Raw genomic sequence first — 6786 nt, 5'->3', positions numbered from 1 at the left:
TTCCAGTTGTTGGGAAGGATGCCGATTTTGAAGGTGGCGTTGATGGTGCATCGTAGTTCTGGAGCAATGGAGGCTGTGGCTCTGTGGAAGATGTGCGGAGGGCAGGGTTCCATGGTGGCTCCTGAGTGAATTCCTTTCATGGTTGATGTGGTGTCTTTGGTGGTGACTGGGGTCCAGGAGGAGATGGTGGGCTGGCTGACATTGCTGGATGAGGGAGTTTTTTGGGGTCAGGTGTCTAGTAGTTGAAGTTGTTGTAGAAGCCCTTGATTTTCAGATGGAAGTAGGAGCCAAGCTTGTTGCAGAGGTCCTGGCAGTTGGTGATGTCCATAGTTTTGCTGGGGGGTTTTGGTGAGTTCATGGATGATGCTGAAGAGTTCCTTGGAGTTGCTGGAGTTGGCGAGGGCCTTGTTCTGGATGAAGGTCCTTTTGGTGTATCTTATGTGTTGGTGGTATTCCATCATGGCGTTCTTCTAGGTGGTGTGATTTTCCGGGGTTTTGCTGTTTCTCCAGTTCTTTTTGAGACATCTGCATCTGCGTCAGGATTCTTAGAGGTCGGCGGTGAAAAGGCAGCCTTCCTGGGGTGTAGTCTGTTTGGGTTATGTAGGGGTGCGAGTTCGTCTGCGTAGTTGTTAATCCATCTGTAGAGTTCTTTGGCTGTGAGGTTTGCGTCAATCCAGTTGTTGGGGGCATCGCGGTTGAGGGTGGAGTTGAGCTTCTCCTCTGTGACTTTGCTCCAGTTTCTTCATGGAGTGCGGGGTGCAGGTTTGGGCGGCATGGGTTTGTTGACGAGAAAGTCTACGCAGTGGGGGTCCATCCATGGGGGTTGCATGGTGTTGCTAAAGCTGATATTGTTCCCACTTGCGAAGATGGAGATGAGGGTGTGTCCTGCCTTGTGGGTAGGGGTGGTGAGGAGCTGTTTCAGTCTGATGTTGGCGAGGTTGTCCAAGAGGGTGGCAGAGTTGGAGTTGCTGGGGTTGTCGGGTGGAAGTTCAGGTCTCCGATGAGTATGTACTCCATGGAGGTGATGGCATTGGGTGCGATGAGGTCAGCGATGGGGGTGGCAATTGCAGTGCGAGGTCCAGGGGGTCTCTATGTGAGGGTGCCACAAAGTGTGATTCTATGGCTGGTCTAGATCTGTAAGTGAAGGTGTATGGTGATGGAGAAAGAGTTGCTCGTGGAGGAGGTGGAGAGGTGGAGGGAGCTCTTGTGTGCGATGGCGAGTCCTCCTCCTGGGCAGTTAGGGCGGTCCGTCCTCTGGATCTTTTATCCTTCGGGAATGGCGGTGGCGATGTCGGTTATGGAGAAGGCGTTGTCCAGGTTTCTGTGAAGAAGGCAACATCTGGCGAGAGGGTGTTGAGGAGGTCCAAGATTTCTATGGAATCTCTGTGCAGGGAGAGCATATTTAGGAGGATGCACTTCAGGGCCTCGGTGGTGTTGGCATATCACTTTGGGCGGTGACCGTGGGGGTGCAGAGGGTGGTGAAGGTCTGGAAGCAGTGACAGCAGGAGAACTGGGCATGGGTGGTGTTTGGAGTGAACAGCTGCAGTTATTGTTCCTTACGGGGTTGAGTTCGAGGAGTGCAGATCTGTCTTAGCGGAGGTTGGCCAGAGATCCAGGGTCCCTGGTACTGGTCGCGGTCGGGAACGGGCGCAGATGGGCTTGTCTCAGTTGCACCTTCTGCGGGAAAGCGACGGAGCCGCACAGGGACCACCATTACATAGGGAAGGGGGAGGAAAGTGCAGCTGGGAGACGGGACAGGGAAAACGGCAGGAGAGGGCCATGGGGGCTGCAACGGAGGGAAAAGCCGGGCACAGAGGACACCAGCGGACAACAGGAAGATACAGGAGAAAACAAAACAGGGAAAAAGGCACAAATCAGAATCACAGTAACAAGACACCAGGGCACAGAAATCACAGATACAGCCAAGGAAAAAACAGGTACGAGCAGAGAGGCAGACAGCGGTCTCAAACCTACTGGCAGAGGAGACGCGAGGAGAGGAGTAGTGTCACAACAGCGGAGCTGCTGTGGGAGAGAGCAGGTCCCTGGCCAGGAGGGCAGGGGTCTTGCTTGTGCTCCGTCGCAGCAGCCGGCATGAAATAGGGGAGGGAAGCAGAACTGGGTGGCGGGAGCGGGATACCGGCATGGGGAGGGGCCGCTGGGGCAGCAGTGGCGGGAAAAGCCAGGCACAGAAGGACACGACCAGCAACAAGAAAAGACCAGAGAAAACAAAACAGGCACAGAGACACAAATCAGAATCACAGTAACAAGACACCAGGGCACACTAATAAGAGATACAGTAAAGGAAATAAAAAGGGCATGTTGGACCCGGCCCTTTTGGCAGGTTCACCCCAAGACTTTTTGCTGTTTCCTAGTCTGTTTCTGTGACCTGGTGTTGGTGATTTTAGGCCTCTGTGCACTTTTTCACTGTGGTACAGTGTAAAGTACGTGAGCTCTCTGTGTATGTGTGATGAGTGACCTGCCCTCCCATAGGAATGAATGGGGAATATGTATGCCCATGGTAGTTCCTGATGTGTGGGGAGTGCAGGGTTGAGTTTGGTATGTGCGAACTTGTGAGATTGAATGCTGCGTAATGATATATGCGGCATGAATGTGTCTAGTGTAGAAGTGCCCCTTTTAGAAGTTGGCATATTTGTGTAATTTGTGTCTGGCGTGTGATTGGCTGAGGCTGGCTGGTGAGCCTGGCTCCAAGAGTCTGGGAGGGTCTGCCGCGGTAGTGAATGGAGTGTTTAGCATGCTGATGTGAAGGGAGGAGTGAGCCTGGGCCTGCTTGTGGATTGACCGTCTGGTTTGAGGGTCCTGAATGAGGCTGGGTTTTCCCCACACAATGCTGGCTCCACCCCCTGGGGTGCGTCTGATGTCCCTAGCCTGGCCAGTGAAAGGAAGTCCCTATAACCAGTCCTAGCTGGTTCTCACACTGCCTGCACCCTGCTAGACAAAGGAATTTACAGTATAAAAAGGGGCTGTGTCCCCTTACAATGTGTTCTTGTTTTTGGACTTGAATCCTGCCAGGGGCGTGCTGCTGCTTGGGCTCAGAGGAAGGCTTGCCTCCCTGAGCCCTGCCCAGCCCCTGGACACCTGATGGACTTTCCCTAGGGACCTTTTGCCTATGGCCCCCTCCTTACAGACTCCTGGAAACTTTTTCTTGCTTTTGCCAGGGCTTATTATAGCCTAAAGCACCTGGAAGCGCTTTGTTTGCTGTTCTAGCGCTAGGAGCACTGTGGATTGTCCCCTAGCGCTTGGGAGCGCTTTATTCTGCTGCTAGCGCTTATGAGCGCTTTATTTCATTTATAGCGCTGGGAGCGCTGTAATTATCCCCCCAGTGCGTGGTAGCGCTGTTATGGCCTTCCGCGGCTGCCCACGCCGTGCATTTACTTTTGATTAATTTATCTCAAGGGAGCCTACCCCTCGGATACTGAGACCCCGCCTGCAAGTGCCTGACGCAGGCTGCCGCGCTGCCCGCGACGACACGGAAGTGTAAGCCCGGCCAGCCCATCCCTGAGGCCGACCGGGAGAAGGAGCGGAAGTCCCGCCCCACCGCAGGCGAGAGAAGCGAAGGAAGCTGTCTGCCGGGTCCGCCGGGGCTCCCGAGTGAAGGGAGAGCCCCGGGGAGAGAGAGAGATCCGGCACGAGGGCAGCGAGGCTCCCAGAATGGAGGGAGAGCCCCACAGCTGGTGAGAACGAGCCGCCGCAGGACCGGGTGAAGTGGGGAAAACAGCGGCTGAGGCCGCTGGTAGCAGCGCGGAGCTCTCGTGAGGAAGAAGAAAACCCCCCAGGTGCCGCGCTGCCTTCCGGCAGAGGAGTCCTCCAAACCGGTGAGTGGGGCAGAAGAGAAGGGAGGGGCGCCGGGACACATTGTCGGTGTCCGCCACCCCCAGTAGAGCGATCTCGCGCTTGTTGCTAGTATGAAGCCACAAGGGCTTCAGGGGGGCATAGGTACTGCAAGCAGGGCGGCCCCGGTTGGCAGTGGGTCGCCCCAAAGTTGAAGTAGAGCCAGAGAGGCTCTGAAGGGGCATTTGTTTTAGGGCCCAGAGAGGCTCCAGGTGGTCCCCATGTGCTGGGGAGCCCAGTGAGGCTCTTGGGGGCAGAGAATTCACAGAGCCAGATGACTCCAACGCACCTCAGCTGTCTGAGAGCCTGTGTGGCTCCAACCCCTGCGGCGCAGTTTGTCTAGGGCCAGTAAGAGCCCTTGCCGCAGTTTGAAGTTCCCAGCTGCCCAGCAATTAGTGGGCAGCTGCACCGTTTAGTCTTGTGTGGTTCCCAGGTGCCCAACAAGTAGTGGGCACCTGCAACGTTTAGGTTTTGCGCCAGTGGCGCACCCCTGACTAGCGCTGCAAGGCAGCGCGCCCTGACATTCTGGACACAGGGCTCTAGTCCCTTTATTAGATGGGGGCTGGTATGTGATTTTATTTAGGTGCAATGTGATTATCTATGTGATGGTAAATGCCTAATGTGAGTTTTGCGCAATGTGATGTGGTGTTAGGAAATGTAATGCATTTAATATGATTACGCACCTTGATCTTACACCTCTGAATGTTTTTAGGCATCATGTGTTTTTGCTCTATTGAGTTATGTTCTGGCACCTCTGAATGTTTTTTATGCATCATGTGTCTTCCTTGATTTTACACCTCTGAATGTGTTGGTTTATGCATCATGTGTTTTTCCTTCCATACACCTCTGAATGTTGGTTTTGCATCATGTGTAATGTGTTCTTACCTATACCCCTAAATGTATTTTATTCTTAGGTGGTTGTTCTTTCTAGTACAGGTGGTCCTAGTGAGGTCCTGGTTCCCTGCGTGGCATTCTCCTACGGTGGGTAGGGTTGCGTAGGTGGTACTTACCTGTGACCAGTAGTTACTGGTTGTGATTAATAACTGTTATTTTGTGCTATACTGATTCTAAGTTCTAGAAGTGCTATTTCTAAAAGTGTTGATTCTGACAGTGGCCCATGTGGCCCTGTCCTGGTGTAAATAATCCCTTGTGAATATTGCCCGTGCCAGTTGGCACAATGTACCTGTGTGACTTCTATCTGATGTGTTTTTACAATACAGAAGTTATTTTTATATAACCTTGTGTGGAGTTCCTTTTGTGGTGTGCCTAGGATGTTGTTGCTGTTGTGTGCTGGAGCAAATGCTTTACACATTGCCTCCGGGATAGGCCTGTCTGCTCGTGCCAAGCTACCAAGGGGGTGAGCAGGGGTTATCTTGGCGTGTGACTCCCTTGCCCTGACAAGAATGGTGGTTTCTGCCTAGCTTTGGCGTCAGCCTTAGCCAACCAGAAATAGCCAGTTCTAACAGGGCATGAGCATAGAGAGGCAGACAGAGGCCTCGAACCTAGTGGAAGAAGTGACACAGGGTCATGACATGTTATCATGTAATTCATTTATCTTGTATTCTCTTGACTCTGGAATGTAATCCATGTATAGCGCTGTGCTGCCCGCATGGTCTTGTATGCGCTTTATTAAACCGCAATGAAATAAACACAATCAATTGCTTGCACTTGGACAAGGTGCTCCATGTATGTTTCCACCCGTGCAATTCTTCCAAGCGGGTCATTTTGTATCTAGTTTTTGCTGAACCCGATAATACTTTTGTTACAATGTTACTCTGCATTTCTGCCTCATGATCTCTGGGTAAAGCTCTTTGATGCCCTTAGGGGAAGGTCTCATGAAAATAAATAAATAACCGCGAAGGACACTTCCACTTAATTAGCAAACAGTAAATTGAAGCTCCTAGAAGTGGGTCCTTAGAGGTAAAGTCCCAGTGGGTCACACAGTCCATAAATCCATCGCTCCCTGGAAGAGGGATCCGCCTGACACCGGTAAAGGAAGAAGGGTAGAAGGCGCTGTGCCAGGTGAGTTTCTAAAGAACGACAGGCAGTGGCGGCTAGAGAAATTTGGATGTGGTGAGGCATAAACCCATTTTCCAATTTGCATTATGCAAGCAAGCCTATACCCCTTACTTTTGGGAGAAAAGAGAGGAGATATTTTAGCAAAATTTCCCTCTCAAGTTGGCCAGGACTCTTTCCTTTTCAGAGGTGGGTATGGGGCATTGGGCTGAGTAGATGGCCAAGAGCCCTGGAACTAATTCTTCATGCGCTAAGGTCTGGCTTGGCCTCAAGAGTCCACCGCACGATCAAGCCATCAGAATGTTTCGCTTGTAAATTGCGTAACAAACACCATGTAAAATATGAAAAAGTCTCTTCAGAAAAAAAAAAGATAAACCTCTTTAACATGTGGAAACGGTTCACCTTAGTACAGCACATTATAAGACTTCTTTCGAGGCTTTAAAACTGATAGCTCCTAACCATGTACTTACAAATATTCATGCATCCCCACCGTAGGAGGTCAGTCAGTTGTCATGTGCACCTTATAAGTGACTTCGATCCCTATTGTAGCGTGGCAACAATATGGTATCTTACATCAAACATGGAAGGTTTCTGTGCCACCCATCCCTACCTCAGGTATTTCAAGGTCGTGGCATCTTTGACCTCTACTGTGGGGCAGGAGGGATGTGGCAGCAGGAGGCGGGTAGGGCACACTTAACCTCAGCAAGAGCAGTTACTATCTGTCTGGGTTTTTCTCATGTCGGTGAAGAGGCCCCAGACACACCTGTTCTGTCTTCATGGACAGGGGGAAGATGCCCCTGTAGTGTGCAGAGTCAGAAAGATCACCATTCCCAAATAACATTGATTTGCAGAGCTGTGGAGAGGGACGCCTGGGAATGGATTGCAGAGGATCACACGTGTAACAGAGCAGGCACCAATGCT

This window comes from Lissotriton vulgaris, chromosome 12 (genome assembly GCF_964263255.1).
Source record: "Lissotriton vulgaris chromosome 12, aLisVul1.2, whole genome shotgun sequence".
NCBI lineage: Eukaryota > Metazoa > Chordata > Amphibia > Caudata > Salamandridae > Lissotriton > Lissotriton vulgaris.
This window is presented reverse-complemented; position numbering follows the sequence as displayed.